Below are 20,651 nucleotides of genomic sequence, written 5' to 3'. Positions count from 1 at the left end.
AACTCGACACCGTAAAACATGACTACCATTCAATCTGCAGACCGGTGATCCGCTGTGGCAATCCGTAACTGGGATAAGCCGAAATACATTGCTTTCTTTGCTGTGGACGCACTGCCATAACTTTAAAAAAATAAATAACATGGGTTGGCTGGGCTGGCTTCATTTGCATTACAATATTACAAAATTACAAAAGTTTGGGTTCCCGTCTCCAGAGACCTGAGACAGACCATGAAGCCATGACTATTGCAACAACAATGGAACAACCTGTACTTGACTGTTTTAGTGCCTTTTTTACCTGCTACTTGCCTTGGCTTGCTTTAAGAGAGATGGTGAAACTCATCATTCATTCATTATGTTAGGGACAGATTTTAAACGTTGCTTTTATAAACTTAGAAAGTTGCTAGAATAACAGGATTTGTGTTAGCATGCATTTTCTGAAGGATGTGATTGTGAAGTCTGCATGTGGCTTCTTCAGTTGAGTTCACAATAATCTGGTGAAAGACCAAAGGTCACTAAATAGGGACATATTTTAAATATTGCTTTAAATTTAGACAGGATTTGTGTTGGCGTGCATTTTCTGAAGGATTATGTGACTGAGGTCTGAAACTGAAATGTATGTCATCTTTATTTGATGTCTGTCTTCACAACAATGGTTGTGGGACAAAGGCCAAAAAGGGACAGATTTTAAATATTGCTTTTATAAAGGATTTGTGTTCGCTTACATTTTCTGAAGTATGTGATTGAAGTCTGAAACTGAAATGTATGCCATTATTTAGTGACTGTCTTCATTCTTAACAATAATGGTGGTGGGTCAGAGGCCAAAAAAACAGGGACAGATTTAAAACAAATATGTTTTAATAAATGTAGAAGATTGCTAGAGTAACAAGTTTTTGAAACTCAGATGTATGTCATGACTTCACAATGGTGGTGGGAGTGAGACTAAGGCCAGACAAATAGGGACAATTTTTAAATATTGATCTTACAAATTAGAAAGCTACAGCCTGATAGAATGAACAGATTTTGTGTTAGCATGCATTTATGAATGATAGGATGTGCCTGTCATTATTTAGTGACTTCAGTCATCTGTGATTTGCCAGAAAATCAAAAATGGATGAAAAATGAGGCAGAAATCTGGACATTTTCAAGAAATCTGGACAACTGAGATGTATGGTGGGCTGATTGGACTGGTGGATGTGTCAAATTAAAATCACATGCAAACCAATGTAGTAGTTTGGCTTATTGGCATTATGGCTTTTTTACACAATTACCCTTTTGGAGAAACAGGCGGTGAATTGCACTTAAGAGTTGCACTTAATATAATGACAATGATTATAAAGAAATTAAGAATTATAATACAGACTTTTTCTTTTAGTTCAGAAAATGTATATTGATTCACATTCTCTTAATCTGTTAATAACTCAAGTTAACATAGTACTAATATTTTAATTGTCCCTGAATGGTCCCTGTCTGATTATTATTTCTGGATTTGTTTACCTATAAGAAAATCCTGACCAGAATATGGATATCAGGTATGTAGTGGACAGGACTGGTGTGTCATGGACAGGACAGGACAGGTAGCGGACTGGTGGGTCAAATTAAAATGTAACACATAAATGCAGTTTGTCTTTGCACATAGCCAGATTACTGCATTTAATAAATAATGACAATAATTAGAATTATAATACAGTTCTTTACTTTAGAAAAATATATATTAATTCACATTCCCTTATTCTATCAAGGACTCAAGTTAACAGTACCAATATATTAAGTGTTGTCTGATTATTTCTGGATGTATCACTTATTCTGATGAGAAGTGTCTGGTTTGTAATAAATGCAGGGCACTGAAGCAAAATGTTGTGGGGTATTCTGGTATCTGGTACAGAGGCAAAATGTTGTGAGGTATCCTGGTATCCGGTACAGAGGCAAAATGTTGTGGGGTATCTTCCTGCAATTGCAGCCAGTACTGGTTATTGTGCATATTTGTTGTTGCTATATTGGGCAGATAGGCACTTTGGTGGTTGCCTTGTGGGGTGGATAGATATGAGTTTTTAATTCATCAAGGCTGTTTTAGTCTATTATTACTTGATTATTTCTACTGATTGGACTTTCAGTGAATGCTATGCTGTTTTATGGGGGGTGAGGTGGATATGATGCTTATCTGTTCTGCTTCACTTTTAATAGTTAAAGGAAAGATAACTGTGTGGTACTTTAAATCACTATAGCAATGTTGTGTTTGGTTATGCATCACACGACAAATTATTAACTCTGAAAATGCATTAAACTCTAAATAAAACTTACTGTTATGTTTGGATTTGCTTTTAAGCTTTTTGGTCTCTTATGTTTTGTGAAAACCTGTTGTCAAGGCATTTTTGTTTGCAATCTCTGTTCAAAACAAAATTTTGCTTTTTGCTGTACTGGGGAGGTGGGTGGAAGGGCAAATGAGAGTTTGCCCTAGGCTCCAAAAAGGCTAGATAAATGTGTGTGTGTGTGTGTGTGTGTGTGTGTGTGTGTGTGTGTGTGTGTGTGTGTGTGTGTGTGAGCGTGTGTCTGTGTGTATTTGAATGTGTTCATGTGTGTAGGAAAATGAATAAGGGGTTGCCTTTGCCAATGCGCTGTGTGGGCCACCAGTGGTAATTACTATAGGAGAGCATTAATTAGCACAAGCGGTAACATTAACACCACAAGATTCACAGACATGCATATTAGATGATAATAAGTTCTTTCCTCATTGTGGCCTAATCTGTCTCTGTATAGCATTTCCCGCAATTGTGGATGCAGCCCCTTTTGACTACATCTCTTTGCACCCATGGGTCTATATTAAATTAGCGAATGCTTAAAAAAGTGAACGCTGATTTATCGACCCCATGTAAGTGAAAGTTTACAATCCCGAACACTCGGAGCAGCGATTTTTTTCCTAGGGAAAAAAAAAATCACTGTTCCACAAAAAAAAAAAACAAAAATAAAAATAAAAACGTCTAAATATTAATAAATGATAGGATATTTTTTTGAGGGTGCTTAATATCAGCAGCAGTGGCACAAAGTGGACATAAAACCTTGCTGATACACTGCCATTTCCTTTTCCGCTCTAGGTGGTCAGTACATCAAGGCATAGAAATCTTGTAATATGCACTGCTTCTTTTATTATTATATCTCCACAGAAATCTTGTTATATACACTGCTTTTTTGTTACTATATCTCCACAGAAATCTTGTCATATAGACTACTTCTTTTATTACTATACCTCCAAAGAAATCTCATTATATACTGCTTCTTTATTTCTGTATCTCCACAGAAATCTCATTATATATACTGCTTCGTTTATTATTATATCTCCACAGAAATCTCGTTATAGACACTGCCTCTTTTATTACTATATCTCCACAAAAGTCTCATTATATACACTGCCTCTTTTATTACTATACATACCTCCACAGAAATCTCATTATATACTGCTTCTTTATTTCTATATCTCCACAGAAATTTCATTACTACTTCTTGGAGAAGACAGTAAAAAATGGAGGAAACTGAGTTCTGAAAACGTACCAAAAACAAAATATGGAAAGCAATATTCTTCCTTATTTTTGAGATGCTGCAACCTTAGACTTTTGTTATAATTAAGTATTGGGGTTTGATCCACTAATATTGTCTATTTCTGATATTCTGCGATGCTGCAACCTCAGAGTTTGTTATATTTAGGTGTTGGGGTTTGATCCCCCTAATATTGCCTATTTCTGATATTTTGTGATGCTGCAGTCTCAGAGTTTGTTATAATTACGTGCTAGGGGGTCTGATCCCACTAATGCTATTTCCGATATTCTTGCAATGATTTGCCTGTATGGGGTATGAATAGTTAATTCTTCTCATATGTTGTTCTCATGTCTCTGGAGGTGATTGTGGCAAAAATTACTACAGTTCACAGACCTCAATTTATTAACAGAGATTCCCAGATGACAATGACAGTAGTTACAATAGGCACATGTAATCCATTCCCAAATGTTATCACATTATGCTTTTTGTAGGTTTATAAAACATAGCAGGATAGAACATATTCAACAGGTCAGAATGTAACAATATTCTATTACACTAAAATATATCTACTGAGTAAGCCATTCACAAAGCAACCTGACTGATCTTTTATGAATCTTTTCTTCCAAAGGAGAACAAAACCACTTACAGGTCAATGGACAACAGTCTCACAATTCATAATCCTCTTTTCATTGATATTTTTTTTCTTCTTTGTCTGCAATCAATGGATATTTTCTGTGCACCCTCTGGACCTTTAACATGCTGTAAATTAATTTTGAGAGTATTCATTTTTAGTGGGAGAATAGAGTTCTAGAACAACAGCAAGTCCTTATTTTGCAATCACAAATGGAGTCTTAGCCATCTAGTGTCTTCTTATAAAAGCCCCAGTCACAATTAAATGATACCAGATGACTTTCTTAGCTATTTCTTTAACTTCTAAATTAATGTTTAGTCACTGATTGGTTCAAACACTATTATGCCATCCTTGCGTATGATGACAAAGATCACACATAAATGCTATTCACACTTTATTTGTATAGTGGAATGCTGTCATAACATCTGTCTGCGGGTTTGTCATCTATTAATTCATTTGTCTACCGACTGTACATTATTAAAAGATTTAAGTATCATTGCATTATTCAGTTTGCAAATAAGAACTGAAAAAAAAGAACAGCGTCCAAATGGAAGGATGATAAAATCATAAATAAAAGGAGTGTAGTATTGCTGGTACTGGATTCATCCTCAAGTCTTGGTGAGTACCTTCACATGGTGGGCTCTGTTTTCACAAAACCTCACCAGGAATACACTGATATGAAGACTATATTTTTTATAGCATATATTATGGACAGAGGTGGGTTAAAAATTGAAAACGTGTTCAATCCTGGTATGTGCACTGGTGTCAGGACTGGAAAAAATGACAGTGAATAATCCTCAATTCATGGAAACATTCCTATAATGGAGTTAGGCCAAGCTCAGGGGGAGGATAGTCCCCTATTGTAGAAGGAAATAGTAGTCCACAAAAATCACAAAAAACTGATAGGCCATAAAAAAAGGAGCCATGAACATGATAGACTGTCGAGGATAAGAAAAAAATTATGTATCATTGCTATTATGCAAGAAGCCCCAAATTTCCAAGAAGATATTCAAAAAGATTAAGAGAGAAATCAGAAGAAAGAAAAATACTTGCACAATAAAATCTATCAAAAGCTTCAAATGCAAATTTGTGTTCATTAATACAACAGATCCATGAAAAACATTACATAGACAAAGGAACTTTGGGCCACTTGGAAAAAGAAGGGACAGCGGAAGTGTAAAAATATAAAGAACAAAACTAAGATATTCAGTGTTAAACTCTTAGCCTAGAGGGGTTCTCTGTATTTATAAGTGTTAGTCACATATCTTTGAATTTATTACTGCACAATATCTGAATTGTTTGGCTTCTGCTACATACTTACAATCAACTGCATTACTAGCTGAGTTAAGTACAAACTTGCAGTGTTAAACATTGTACTGCATTTTATTCTTCTGTTTATTTAATAGTTTCATTGAATATTGTGGTTTGTGTCTCTCTGTAGTTATTTATTTTTCTATTTAATTGTTTCACAGAATACTGTGGTCTCGCTCTGTCTCTGTAGTAAGTGGGGGCTATTGAGTTTCACTTTATTGACATTCAGTGCTAAACTCTTAGCCTAGAGGGTTTCTCTGTATTTATAAGTGTTAGTCACATATCTTTGAATTTATTACTGCTCAATATCTGAGTTGTTTGGCTTCTGCTACATACCTACAATCAACTGCATTACTAGCCGAGTTAAGTACAAGCTTGCAGTGTTAAATATTGTACTGCATTTTATTTTTCTATTTAATTGTTTCATTGAATATTGTGGTCTGTGTCTCTCTGTAGTTATTTATTTTTCTATTTAATTGTTTCATAGAATACTGTGGTCTCTCTCTCTTTGCAGTTAGTTTCCTGCCCTCCCTCCCTGTTCGTGTTCTGGTATTAATCTTGGTGGCTTTGGAATTGCCTGCCCCTCCTTTAAATTTGTGTTTGAACACTCCTCCTGGGTCTATCTCATTTGCTCACTCAACCGAGTACAGTGAGATCATATTTTCACTCCAGACACTCCTGCCAGTCCCATCTGTTCAGCTCTATCCCAGCTCTATTCCAGTCTAGTGTCACTAGCTCATTCTACCTAATACAGCGAGAACATTTGTGAAGGGCAAGCCACTTAGGTCCTTAATTTTGAATGATCTTCCGTTTCTCCTTTCTCCCTTTCCACTTTGCAAAAAATTTTTTCTAAGCTTGTTTCCTGCCTTTCCTGTAACTAGTCTAGTCCAGATACAGATTTGCTGTAACCAGGACTGTTTTTTAAGCTTCTGAGCCCCCAAAGCCTTTCTATGTTGAAAGGAAGCCTTCTAGCTTATCAGTGGGAGTGGTAAGCGATAGGTAGCCTATCCACCACAAGAGTGGTTTCTAGCCCAGAAATTGTAGTTTAATGGCCGTTTGGGCAGTTTTTCCATCTTTTTCAACTTTCTGGTTTTAAAGCCTGCGTTTGTGCTTGTTTCCCACCTTTCCTGTAACTAGTCTAGTCCAGATATAGATTTGTTGTATCCAGGACTGTTTGTAAGCTTCTGAGCCCCCAAGCCTTTCTGTGTTGGAGGGAAGCCTTCTAGCTTATTAGTGAGAGTGGTAAGCACTAGGTAGCCTATCTACCACAAGAGTGGTTTCTGGCCCAGAAATTGCAGTTTAATGGCCGTTTGGGCAGTGTTTCCATCTCTTTCAACTTTCTGATTTAAAAGCCTGTGTTTGTGCTTGTTTCCCACATTTCCTGTAACTAGTCTAGTCCAGATACAGATTTGCTGTATCCAGGACTGTTTGTAAGTTTCTGAGCCCCCAAGCCTTTCTGTGTTGGAGGGAAGCCTTCTAGCTTATCAGTGGGAGTGGTAAGCACTAGGTAGCCTATCTACCACAAGAGTGGTTTCTGGCCCAGAAATTGTAGTGCAATGGCCGTTTGGGCAGTGTTTCCATCTCTTTCAACTTTCTGGTTTAAAAGACTGTGTTTGCACTTGTTTCCCACATTTCCTGTAACTAGTCTAGTCCAGATACAGATTTGCTGTATCCAGGACTGTTTGTAAGTTTCTGAGCCCCCGAGCCTTTCTGTGTTGGAGGGAAGCCTTCTAGCTTATCAGTGGGAGTGGTAAGCACTAGGTAGCCTATCTACCACAAGAGTGGTTTCTGGCCCAGAAATTGTAGTTTATTGGCTGTTTGGGCAGTTTTTCCATCTCTTTCAACTTTCTGATTTAAAAGCCCATGCTTGCACTTGTTTTCCACCTTTCCTGTAACTAGTCTAGTCCAGATACAGACTTGCTCTATCCAGGACTGTTTGTAAGCTTCTGAGCCTCTCAAGCCTTTCTATGTTGGACGGAAGCATTCTAGCTTATCAGTGGGAGTGGTAAGCACTAGGTAGCCTATCTACTACAAGATCCAGGTACAGATTCTTAGTTTTAGCACTTGAATTTGCTTATTCATGCTCAGCGCTTGTTCCGAACTTGTTGTTAGCACTAAATAAGTTATAAATTACTACAGCACTCAATCTTACTCTTTACCAAGAGGAAAACAGTTTTTGTACTTAGTTTCTTTGCTTGCTTAGAGAAAAACAGCTCTTGTACTTACTTTCCTCACTTGTCTAGAGGAAAGCAGTTTTTTTATTCAGGCATGTCCAAGGGTCAGCTCCCAGTGTTCTCTCCTGTCTGTCTGATGAATATGGACATCTTGAGGCAATGTAGAATTGCCTCATGTACACAGACAACCCTCTCCTCCTACCACCCAACACTACAACTGAGAGATGCACTTATCTAGCCAAACTGGAGGTAAAGCTCTCTCCAACCAAGACTGAACTTGAGAGTCAAGAAGAGAACGTAAACACTTGGACCACACCACACTCATCACATAGTCCCACTAAACCTACACCGCCAAAATCCACACATAGAAACACAAAAAGATTCACAGAGGCTCTCAGTAATAATCTGCTCAAGCAACAGAGACCTCCAAAGCAGAAACGCAAGCAACCTCCACCCCCCAACACAACCCAAATGACACATAGCCCACATACTCAGTGTGCCAATAAACCACAGCCCATAAGGCAAACCAATGTACCCAACACACTAATCATAGGTGACTCTATAGTCAGGCACACTGATGTCCCACTCACCAGGCTAAACAAGGAGAAGGTTACTGTCATCTGACTTTCAGGTGCCAGGATCCACCACATAACCCACGCACTCAGGTCACTCCACAACAAGTGCAAATGTGACTCTGTCATTGTCCATGTTGTTGTGAATGACCTGAGATGTACCTCCCTGGACTACATGAAAAGAGACATGGAAGAGCTCTCCGACCTTGTAACCCAGGCAGATATGACCCTAGCCCTGAGTAGCATCCTGCCATCACCCAGAATGATACCTCAGTACAAGGACAAAATGATTGACTTCAACAATTGGCTAAGCTTCTGATGTCATTCAAAGGGAATCCAGTAACTGTCTGCCTGGGACGACATGGTCAACAGACCACGATGCTTTGCCAGAAATGGCCTGCACCTGTCACCCCTGGGATTCCAGATACTGGCTAAGGGTCTTGTGCATGTATAGTGCCTTTTTAAGGCAAGGTTCAAATTACAAATTCACCACCATAACAGGAACAGGCAGGCAAAAACTGAGGGTAATGCTACTCAATGCTAGAAGTCTAAATCTCAAAATGCACTCACTCAAGGCACTCCTTAAAATGGAGAACATCGATATCTGTGCAGTGACTGAGACCTGGTTCAAGGCTCTAGACAGTACCCCTGCATTACCAGGCTATAACTCATATGACACTTTTCAGCCATCTAACCTGGACCAGAACACCAAAGGCGGAGGTGTGTCCATATTCATTAAGAATATCCACACCTTCAGGCTATTTGTGCAGCATAATGCATCCAAGGTTATCCAAGTGCAACTAACTCTGGGCAAAACTGCAATCCAAACTGTAGCTTGCTACAGATCTCCCACCGTGCCCCAGGATTCCTACTCCTCTTTTCTTGATATACTGGAAAATATTAGGGTTCAACCAAACACCCTAATAATGGGTGATTTCAACTACCCCACCATTAACTGGGAAAAATACTCGTGTACCAACTCCTTCACTCAACACTTTCTGGAATTCATAAATTCTAATGCCCTGGATCAACTTATCCACACCCACACCAGGGGCAACAATATCCTAGACCTAATCATTACCAACATGAGTGACCAGTGTTCCACACCTGAAGTCAACCCCTCATTGGTCAGATCCGACCATATGCTAATCACCTTGGATAACCGCATCCTGCCTCCACCCACCATTAAGGAAAGCATGGTAAAAAATTTCTCCAAAGCCAACTTCATGCTTCTTAAGACAGAAGTGGCGAACTTCATGACACCCATGCAGATGGACAATGTAGTTACGACTGTTGAATCCTACACAAATGCACTCTACAAGCACTTACATGAGTGCATGGATCATGCTATCCCAAACAGAACCAAGATACTATCCTCCAAAAAAAAGGAAGCCAATATGGTGGTCCCCTGCCATAAACAAACTTTACAACAGAAGGAAGAAACTGTTGCAAAAGAGAGTAAAATCCCATGAGTGGAGGAGCTCCCTGGTCAGCCTCAGCAAGAAGCTGAGATCCCTTATAAGATCCTCCAAAGCTAGCTATGAAAACAAAATCATCACTGATTCTAAGGGCAACCATAAAGCATTCTATAGTTATGTCAAGAATCTCAATAGCAACACCCAGATCTGCTCTGAGTTACAGCACAACAGCACAAAAATTACAGAACCAACTGATATTGCCAACATCCTGGCAGATAGGTTCAGTGCTAACTTTACCTGCCTCTCACCCCCTAAAGGGTCCATATCTATACAGGAAGAATGCAGAGTCCCTGTAATCACATCTATGCAGGTAAAAGCTGCACTCTCTAAAACCAAAAACACAGCATCCATGGGACCGGGCAACATCCCAGGCTGCGTTTTACATGAACGTCAGAACAAACTGGCTCCCCACCTAAACACCATGTTCAATCATAGTCTCACATCAGGCTTTGTGCCCAATGAATGGCGCACAGCAACAGTTATCCCACTCCACAAAGGTGGAGCCACCACTGATCCTGGGAACTATTGCACTATTAGCCTGACAAGCCTGGTCTGTAAGGCCATGGAACATATCATCATGGAACTCATAAACAATGACATTGGTAGCCTCCAAACTCTGGACCCCACCCAGTTCGGGTTTCTGAAAGGCAGATCATGCCTTCTGAACCTGATTGGCTTCTTTGAGGCAGTCACCAAAGCCGTAGATGAGGGTAAGGTGGTTTACACAACCTATCTTAACCTCGCCAAGGCTTTCAACACCATCCCCCATTCTGAAATTATAGCTAGGTATAAATCCCTACGTCACAAGATGGGTTGCCAACTTGCTCATTGACAGAACCCACACTGTAAAAGTTGCAGACTCCAAATCTGACTTCAAACCAGTGACAAGTGGAGTACCACTGGGTACAGTCTTGGGACCTCTCCTGTTTGGTATCTACTTCTCTGAAGTACAGGCTAACACAGAAGGCCTCTGGCTAATGAAGTTCACAGATGACTGCAAATTAGGAGCCATAGTCGAGTCCCCAAATGATGTAGACATCCTACAGAAGGGCCTCACTGAGACAGATGCCTGGTGTCAGAGGCAATGGCCTCAAGCTCAATTCCAAAAAGTGCATTGTTATCCCCTTTGGTAAAAACTTTGTACCCATGAACTAACACATAAACGGCAGTCTACTTAGTGCTGAATGTGTGATAAGAGACCTTGGGACCCAGGTGGACAGTAGTCTCTCCTTTGAAAATCACATCATCACAGTAGTGAGGAAATCCTTCTGTGTGGCACACCTCATCACAAAAGGGTTCTCATCCAGGGAAAAAAGAGGTCATTGTTCCCCTCTACTCAGCACTCATTAGACCCATTATAGAGTACAATGCCCCTTTTGGAATGTACCTCATAAGACATCTACAGCAGCTGAAAAGGTCACAGAAGTACCTCACAAAGAGGATTACTTGCCTCAAACAGATGCCTTACACTGACCGTCTCAAAAAACTCCAGCTTTACTCTGTAGCATATCGCCTATTCCGAGGAGATCTCTGCCTAACATATAAAGTTATGTTAAACCCAGAGCTGTTGGACATGCTACACCTAAAGAAATCCCAATCCCTCCGAGCTACACACTAAACCTTGTCACCACAATAAACAGGACATGCTAGAGGGATAGAGTCCTGTCCCAGAGACTTCCTACATTCCTGAACAAGCTACCCATCTATGTCAAGCAAAGTTCTTCATTAGCACTCTTCAAGTAAAATCTTGATGAGTGCATGGGAAATAGGAAATACACCCCGGGGATCACTTCTGTGGCTCTGCTCGGCAGTGGCACAGGAAATTAACTTTCTTGGGTGGCGTAAGCCAGGGAACCTTGTTGGCTAGGCTTACTTAGGCCCTTGGGAAGATATAAGAAAGAAACATGGACATGGGAAAGAAAAAGAGATCTGATATGGTGTTATATTTATGCAAAGGAGAAAACCAAAGTAATCAATACAAAAAAGTAGCTCCAGAGATATTTGAAGAGAAATACAGGCAAAGGCACCCATATATGGAAAATTTCACAATGTTAAAATAAGATTACAAAAGGGGAATGTAGAACAGAGGATTACTAAACTAGACATTGAACAATTAGGAGCTGAAGTTATAGAATACCTGCAAAGTGAAGGATTGTTGTAGAAAGTCTAACAGGTCATGTCACAGAACGATGAAACAATGGTTCCCCAAAGTAAGAAGAAAAAGCAGGAGTAGGAGACGTCTGAATAGGAAATATGGACACGGGAAAGGAAAACAGATTTAATATGATGCAATATTTATGCTAAGGAGAAAGCAAAACTAATGAATATAAAAAAGCAGCACCAAAGATATTTGAAGAGAAATACAGGCAAAGGCATCCAGATATGGAAAATTTCACAATGCAAAAAAAAAATAAGAAAACAAAGGGGAAAGCAGAAAAGAGGATTAATAATGGAGAAGGCAAAGAAATAGAAACTGAAGTTTTGGATTACCTGCAAGATGAATCATCTAGTATAGAAAATCCGATTCAGGTAATGTCACAGCATGATGGAACAATGAGTCCCCAAATTAAGGAGAAACAAGTTGATCAGGAAGCATCTGATCACTTGCCACATGAAGATTCTCTGAAGCCTTCAGCAGGAAATCAGTATAAAAGTTCAGGTGTTGTTCAGCAAGGGAAGGAGCAAGAAACAGTGGTAACTCTGACTCAGTCATTGTTGTGGAGTGATAGGCCAGTGAGTTCTCATATGAAAGAGCAATGGATGATGCACGATGCACGATGCACCTGAAGAGAATATGTCACAGGAAAATGTTCTGGAACTTTCTGTAGAATGCCCACAGGAAACAGAGAACAAAGAATGTGCCCTCAGTTTAGAAGAAAATGATCTAAGGGAAGAGTTGCATGATTTAATAAAGAAGGGTAGACATATTAAGACTGATGAAAGAAATAGACTGCCGAAGGTAAATAAGACCCAAAACATTATTAGTCTGATAAAACAGATGAACATAATAATCAAGACTATTAACAGAAATTCATGCGATATAACAGAACTAAGTAGGATACGTTACTGTGCAGCTAAATGAATAACAGATAAATCTTACCACAAAAATACAGAGCAATAAAGGTAAGGAAGTGAAGAAATCACATGCCATCATGGAGTCATCGAACACAGAAAACTATAAAGAAATAGACAATAAGTGTCACTTAGAAGAGTATAGAAAGGGGAACGGATAAACAAAAATACTTAGAAAGTTAGATTTGTTAAAAGGAACAAGCAGTATCAGAAGAGACCAGGGTCCACCATACACTATTGCAAATAAACTAAAGATATCAGCACATGCAGAAGAAACCTAGAATATATGCAGATAAGTTTAAAGGAAAAGTACAAAATAAGCAATTTATTGATGACTCAAAAAAGTTTTATACAGAATTTTGAAACAAAGCAAAAGGAAGAGAGACACCACAAAAAAAAAGAAGAAATAGACACATTTTGGAAAAATATCTATGAAGATCCTGTGGAACATAACAAAGATTTTGAACGGATAGAAGAAGTAAAAGAAACAGTAAGAAGTTCAAATATACACAATATGACAAGCGATGAAGGAACAGCCAGAAAAACTGAAACAAAATTAACAAAAGCTCCTAAATGGAAAACCCCAGGCACAGATGCAGTACTTAACTTCTAGCTAAAAGTATTAACATCATTAAATAAAGATTTAGCCTTGAATAAGAACTATTTATATGCACACACCAACCTGGTTAACAACAGGAAAAATGGCACTCCTCCTTAGTGAACCTGCAAACTATTCTAAAAACTATAGACCAATAACTTGTCTTCTGGCGATATATAAACTATACACTGGCATTGATGCCAACAGAGTTTATAGTCATTTAGAAAAAAAATCAAATAAAATGTCAGATGTCCCTGATTTCGTAGAACATGCCTGATTTTGCCTCATATTGTAAATCTCAGGATTATTACAGTCATTCAGTAAAGCTAGACATTACAGTTTCATATATCTTATTCTTCAAAAAATGTGTATTGATGAAGAACCTCTTGCCCTATTAACTTTTTAATGATCCCTGACTTTGGGTCTTCGTCCCTCATCTTTCTTGGCTTTGTCCAGAATTCTTGAGTAAAGAAGTTGACTGGTATGTTCACTCTGTCTGTCTCTCACACACACACACCCACACCCACACACACACACACACACACACACACACACACACACACACACACACACACACACACAGCGTGTGCACATGCACACACACACACACACACACACACACACACACACACACACACACACACACACACACACACACACACAGGCACACATATACAAATGCATTCATTTTTCTACATTTATTTGTGTCCCGCACTTGCTAAATGCAGCTTTTTGAGCCATGGGCAGGAACGGGAAAATAAAACAGTAAGTCCTTATAACTGCTGCTGCTCTACTGTTTTTTTACTTGAGTTATATAGATATTTTCTTTTTATTTACTTATTATTGTTATTTTTCTTTGCTTATTTTACACTCACTAAACAGCTACATTTAGCAAGTGTAACTAAGATGGTGGCTGTTCATTCATTCATTCATTTTTTCAGTTTGTGCTTCGCTGTAGCAGAATAATGTACCATTAACGCATCAGACTTCTTTTTTACCATACAAATACCTCTACATTAATGTCCTGTTGGAGAACGTTTGTTCTCCAATAGGGTATAGTCTACAAGTTAGCCCATTTTCTAAAGTAACTTGCACTTTATTTTTTTTTGTATTAAGATAAATTTGCTGCGCTACAACTTCCTTTGAAGACATAAGTTCAAGACTCACTCTGTGCAACTCTTGACAATCACAATTTTCACAGACTTTCTTTTCTAGTGACAATGCTGTTTGTGGCAGGACTAGCTGCTCATCTTCCATGGACTTTGAAATATTTGTCTTTATGTCTGTGCTTCCTGCCATACAGCTCTCCATCTTCACTATGAGTAACACAGGAAATTGATTATTTGACCAGCACCCTCTGCTTCGAACCATAGACTTTCTCATGGCTTTTGTATTCAGACTGCTTCTTCAGCTTCTAAAACTGACAGTCTTCTGCAGAATTTTTTATTACATAGCAACATTCCTGTCTCTGCTGATTTCTGTCCCTTTACTTTGTAGTGATTTTCATAACTGATCTGATGTTTAAGCTTCATAAAATTAAAAGCTGAGCTTATCAGAAATTCAGTCTCTGAAGTGGTATGTGCCTACATCACACTCTGTGAAATGACAAGCCTTATAGATATTCCTGCTTTTCTTTCCCCTCAGATTTTCCACTGTTTGGATAGCTACCATGTCTTGTTTATTTATTGGTTAACTGCAGACAACATGGATTGGAAATTAAATGTATAAATTTCCACTCATGCATACGTCTCCTGAATTGTTGATGTTTTTATTGTAGACCATTATCAAGTATCCGTGGTCTCAGGTACGCAGATCTTAATGCATTAATCACATTTGCACCTGTTGGGTCTGTCAATCTGAGTATTTCAGTGAACTGGAATAATAATCTATACACATATAGAGACAAATCAATTCCCCCTTAACTTCATGGATGACCTAATTCGGGGTATGGTAGTATATCTTCCTTTAGAATGTTACAATGTGAATTGTATTTTGTACTGCTCAGTACTGCTTGTTTTATACAAGGCAAGATTTTAGTCCAGGATAATACTTTTCTTGCCTTTCCTTAGCACTCTATCATTCCTAAACGACATTTATGTATCCTTTCAACCATTTGTTTCCACAGATGAGTGTATATTCAGAATCAGACCCTTGAATATGCTTATTTTTTCATATTGAAGATTTTTACCAGACTGGTCATTCATAGCTTATTTCAGTATCTGCACTTTTAAGTCCGTGCCATTACATCTCTGAAATGTGTTTACTGCTTTGATCTTCTTGGTATCTGCAGTTTTTCTTGAATAATTCCTAGTTCTTTTATCAGTTATTTATACTTCTGTGGTAAATATGTTCTGTCCTGCATACATGCTATGTGTAGTTGCTTGATCAGTCCACATATCCCTTTCAGCTCATTCTTCTGTGGATGAAGTTAACGTCTTATGCAATCTTGAAGGTACCTTGTGCAAAGACTTTCTGACTATACTTTGCAAGGGTTTGTGGTCTGTTCTTTACCACAGGCCTTTTCATGGAATTTTTCACATCTAAACCTTGTTGTCCAGCCTTTTTTTGGCATCTGCAAATGCTCTTGACTCATAAGCAACTTTTCTTTTTCTTTGTACAATCACAGCTGCCATGGTATTCTGACTGAGAACATAACTGGCTTATTTACATTCTATAATTTTAACACAGGTACATCAGTAACCAAGTTCATGAGAAGTATAAAAATATTTTCTTGTTTTTAGCTCCGTGGAGTCTGCATGCCCTCCCTGTGGTTGGGTGGGAATTCGAAAGACATGCGTAAATGGGCGTGCCTTCGTTGAAGGTTGAACATTGGGCTGGTATCTCTGCATTTGTCAAAATTTACTGCCAATCATTAGCGGACCGGAGTTCCGCTGTGGCGACCCCTAACCGGGAAAAGCCAAAAGACAACAACAGCAACAACAAGGTCATGTCTTGCTCTAATAGCTTTCTCAGATTGCTAAATATTGTCAAACAAATTAGATTTGAATGTTGTATCTTAACAAATCATTACAGAAACCAACTCATTATATAAATGACTGTATTGCCTACTTGTTTTCTGGGTTTGGCACCTGCACAATTGGCCTGGATTTTGATTTTTTTCTCTATCAGGCTACAGATCTTTTAATGTTTCCATTTGATTTGTGTATTTCTGATTCATCACTCTCAGTTTTACATTAGTTCTTATTTGTCTTGAAATGATGCTATGTTAAATTCATCAGTCTGTTGTTATATACTTGGGTGTCTGGCTCCATGCTAATAGATCACATTTTGTGGTTACAACACTTTTCAAGCCTTTAATTAATTGTGTAAGAGCTCTTTAGAATACCTCTGGTAATGATGAAATATCAAACAGAAGTGTTAAAGGAAAACAATGGGACATTAAATCCAATTGCTCTATCTGCTGTTTTCTTAAGTCCCCCTTATGTGCTACAGGCAAAAAAAAAAAAAAAACTACAGCTTTAAAATAAAGTGATCTAAACAGTTTTAAATCTAAGCTTCCTAAATCTCCGTACTATTTGAGTTTCTGTTTTCTAACCCAAAATAAAAATGTCTACTTAGCTCTTAAATAATGATGTCACATCTGCCACAGCTCCTCAAGTCGATCCCTGGAGGTTTCCACCCCCAAAGTGACGTAAACTCTGCCTTATTTCCATGCTGCATTGAAGCTCCTGTGATCCTCCCACATTGTGATGTCATTGCTGCCTTGGCCAGCCCACTATTACCCTAACAAAATGTAGCTGCTGTGTGGAACTTCTTTTTTAGTGAAGTGACTGCTATCGGCTCCATTTTCTGTGAAGGACTCGCTGGAAGCTTTTTCTCAAGCGTTGGAAAACTTCAGTAAGTAAGGTAAGTTATAAATGTAATTTTAAATGTCCATGTGTCCCTAGCATTGAAATTTGTCCTTATGCACACATTAGTCAACTTAATGCTCAGAAGTGTGGCACTCTTTGTTTAATTTTTAGTATGGTCGATTTTTTAGTTTATTATTTATGTACTTGTGATTTTTTTTATATTTGTGTGCTCCGTTTGTTTTTTTTGTGTAATTGGCGTCCTTATTCTCGAGTCGGAAGCTAGGGGCATGCTCAAATTAATATTTTATTTGTATTTGTTGTTTGCATTTGTAAGTTGTACGCTGAAACCCACGTTGTTCTAAAGTCCATGTGAATGGGACAGTATTTGTTGGTTGCTTTGTTCGATCGGCGTCTTTTGCGAATTTACTGTTTTGCTGTCTATGTAGATTGTTCTGTAGTGATGAAGTTTTTTTTTTTATTTTCCTGGTTAATGGTCGAGTTTGTTTGTTTTGTTCGATTTTCGTGGTCAATGTTCGGTTTTTCCTGGTTAATGGTTGCCACAGCGCAACTCCGGTTAACAGCCTCTTGTGTATATTTTTTTAATTTTTTTTTACTGTTTTAAAAGTGTATTCTTTTGCTTGTTTTTTGGCTTACCAGCGTGCCGCACAAGCTTCAGAAAAGGCACACCTCATTCACGCATGCCACCACGCAGTAGAAGCTTCTCTCGCTGAGAATCAAACGCGACAATGCCTTGCTAGGAGGCGACAACGCTACCGTAGCCTAAATGTGTGTGTAAGCAAGGGTGCAAGTGTGTGTGTGTGTGTGTGTGTGTGTGTGTGTGTGTGTGTGTGTGTGTGTGTGTGTGTGTGTGTGTGTGTGTAAGCAAGGGTGCAAGTGTGTGTGTGTAAGCAAGGGTGCAAGTGTGTGTGTGTGTGTGTGTGTGTGTGTGTAAGCAAGGGTGCAAGTGTGTGTGTGTGTGTGTGTGTGTGTGTGTGTGTGTGTGTGTGTGTGTAAGCAAGGGTGCAAGTGTGTGTGTGTGTGTGTGTGTGTGTGTGTGTGTGTGTGTGTGTGTAAGCAAGGGTGTGTGTGTGTGTGTGTGTGTGTGTGTGTAAGCAAGGGTACAAGTGTGTGTGTGTGTGTGTGTGCCTGTAAGCAAGGAGGCAAGTGTGTTTGTGTGTGTGTGTGTGTGTGTGTGTGTGTGTGTGTGTGTGTGTAAGCAAGGGGGCAAGTGCGTGTGTGTGTCTGTGTGTGTGTCTGTGTGTGTGTAAGCAAGGGGAAAGTGTGTGTGTGTGTGTTTGTATGTAAGCAAGGGGCAAGTGTGTGTGTGTGTTTATGTAAGCAAGGGGTGTGTGTGTGTGTGTGTGTGTGTGTGTGTGTGTGAATGCAAGCAAGGGGCAAGTGTGTGTGTGTAAGCAAGGGGCAAGTGTGTGTGTGTGTGTGTGTGTGTGTGTGTGTGTGTGTGTGTGTGTGTGTGTGTGTGTGTGTGTAAGCAAGGGGCAAGTGTGTGTGTGTGTGTGTGTGTGTAAGCAAGGGGCAAGTGTGTGTGTGTGTGTGTGTGTGTGTGTGTGTGTGTGTGGCATAATCTAAATAAATAAATGAACAAAAATGCAAAATAATGCATCCTTGAAGCAATTACCCAAGAAGAGTGTACAAATCTTAAGGGGAAACAGTAATGACAAAGGAGAAAAGAAACATTGGGTAGTCATATCAGATCATCTAAAAGCAAGCAAGCAGTGTTAACAAAGCACCGTGGAATGTTAATGGAATAAATGGATTCAGGGATAGACAAAGCCCATAGAAAGCAAATTGTTATCTTTCTTTCTTTACACATATTTGTCAGACTTAATAGATTATTTTGTGGAGTTCTGGAGACTTCATATTTATAAGGATGTAACTTTGTTAGAGGGAGTTCAAAGAAAAGCAACACAGCAGTTGTTTGGCCCCCATCAGAAACCATATTCATTCAGGTAAACTGATAAGAACAGTTTTAATTTGCACGTTTAAAGAAAATAAGGTTAGAGGCAGATATAACAGAAACATTAAGATCCTCAGAAGAACTAACAAATTCTAGTTAGTATTTATGTGGCTAAATAATATTTGCTAACAGATAATATCTTATTGTACAAATCAGCAAATTATTTTCATTGATTTCTAGACCTTTTGCAAGTAAGACTAGGAGGTTATAATGCATAATAACGCTTATATAGGGGTGTAACTCCCCACAAAAAAAAAAATCATCACACTTTGTCATGTTTTAGAAAGGGATGTTTTTGCATAAAAAAAGTGAATTGCAATCTTCCTAGAATAAAGGAGCAGTTTTCTGATTATAACCCAGGTTTGATTAATGGCTAGGCCAGTGGAGAAAGTCCCTGAAAAGAGAAAGGACTGAGAAAGCATTGTCTGCCCACCTCATATTGGGTTTTGGGTGAGGGGTATGTCTTCTAGGAAGACCTCCTATTAATGAATCATTGATACCAGAGACTTAACAGAACCCATCAACTCACTAAAGGAGGAGGGTGTGCAGGGCTGTTTGAAGAATAAGGTCATGTACCTGAAGAGCAACATTCATTGCACACTCATCTATTAAGTGCTTACCTAGCAAGGCAGGAGAAGATAGGGCCACAGAGGAAAAATCCTCTGATAGCAGCCTGTGTGATCACTGTGACAGAATTAGTAGTGATCATCTGCATGGTTGGCAGGTAGTAGGGCAAAAAAATAAAAATGTTCCCATAAATATATAAACAGATATGTTGATAGATAACCTTTGTAAATTGCTCAACTGTTTATCTTATTTACACTATTAGATGTGATGTGTTTGGTGATTTGTTGTTGATATGTTGATATTCATGAAAGCAAACAATTCCCATCCAAATAAAGAGCAAATTAAAACTAAAAAAATTCTATGACAGCAAAGAGGACGTAGTTTGTTCTTACAAGGTGGACAGCTCAGGAGATATTTAACCACAGATAGAGAGGTCAATGATATGAACAGTCTTCTCAAAGAGACTGAAGAGTCAAACGTTGAGGCAAAATTCAAGAAAGTATGAAAGGGACAGAATGGTTGGAAAATTATAAGCTCTAAGTTGAATTTGTACATTACAAAAAGTTAATAAAATAAAAAGGATGTTATCAAGCAAGTCTTACCTGCAATCAAAATCTTTGTTTCTGTGAGCTACAAATTGTTGATTTTTCTTGACATCCAAAGGTGACAAGAGAGAATATGAGGTAAAAAGAAGATACACTAGAAACGCATTCTAAATGCCTTGAAAATATAAGATAATTGCAGAGCAAAAGAGGTGCTGCACTGTAATGAAATAAAGAAATGAAGACATACAATGACTAGAAATAAACAGTACATTAGGCAAATATGTGCTAATAAATAGTGTTTAGAGGACCTCGATAAAGAAACTTTATAATAGCAGAGGGGACATGCTCATGAGAGGGACTTTTTAGTAAATTCTAGTTTTTTTTAGAA

General features: G+C 38.6%; 1 protein-coding gene across 2 annotated transcripts in view; it reads right to left on the bottom strand.

The window, feature by feature from the left end:
* The window catches only part of GPR68 (G protein-coupled receptor 68), a 125,766-nt gene that overhangs the window by 21,248 nt on the left and 83,867 nt on the right, over window positions 1–20,651 (bottom strand). Inside the window, exon 2 of one of the 2 annotated variants that reach the window (XM_044074712.1) lies at window positions 4,175–4,287. The exons of the other annotated variant lie outside the window; for it this stretch is intronic. The gene's annotated coding sequence lies outside the window, so the exon portion shown is untranslated. The remainder of the gene's footprint in view (window positions 1–4,174; window positions 4,288–20,651) is intronic. 2 annotated transcript variants of the gene reach the window in all.

This window comes from Protopterus annectens, chromosome 6.part0, assembly GCF_019279795.1.
Source record: "Protopterus annectens isolate FY-2018-M chromosome 6.part0, PAN1.0, whole genome shotgun sequence".
NCBI lineage: Eukaryota > Metazoa > Chordata > Ceratodontiformes > Protopteridae > Protopterus > Protopterus annectens.
This window is presented reverse-complemented; position numbering and strand designations above follow the sequence as displayed.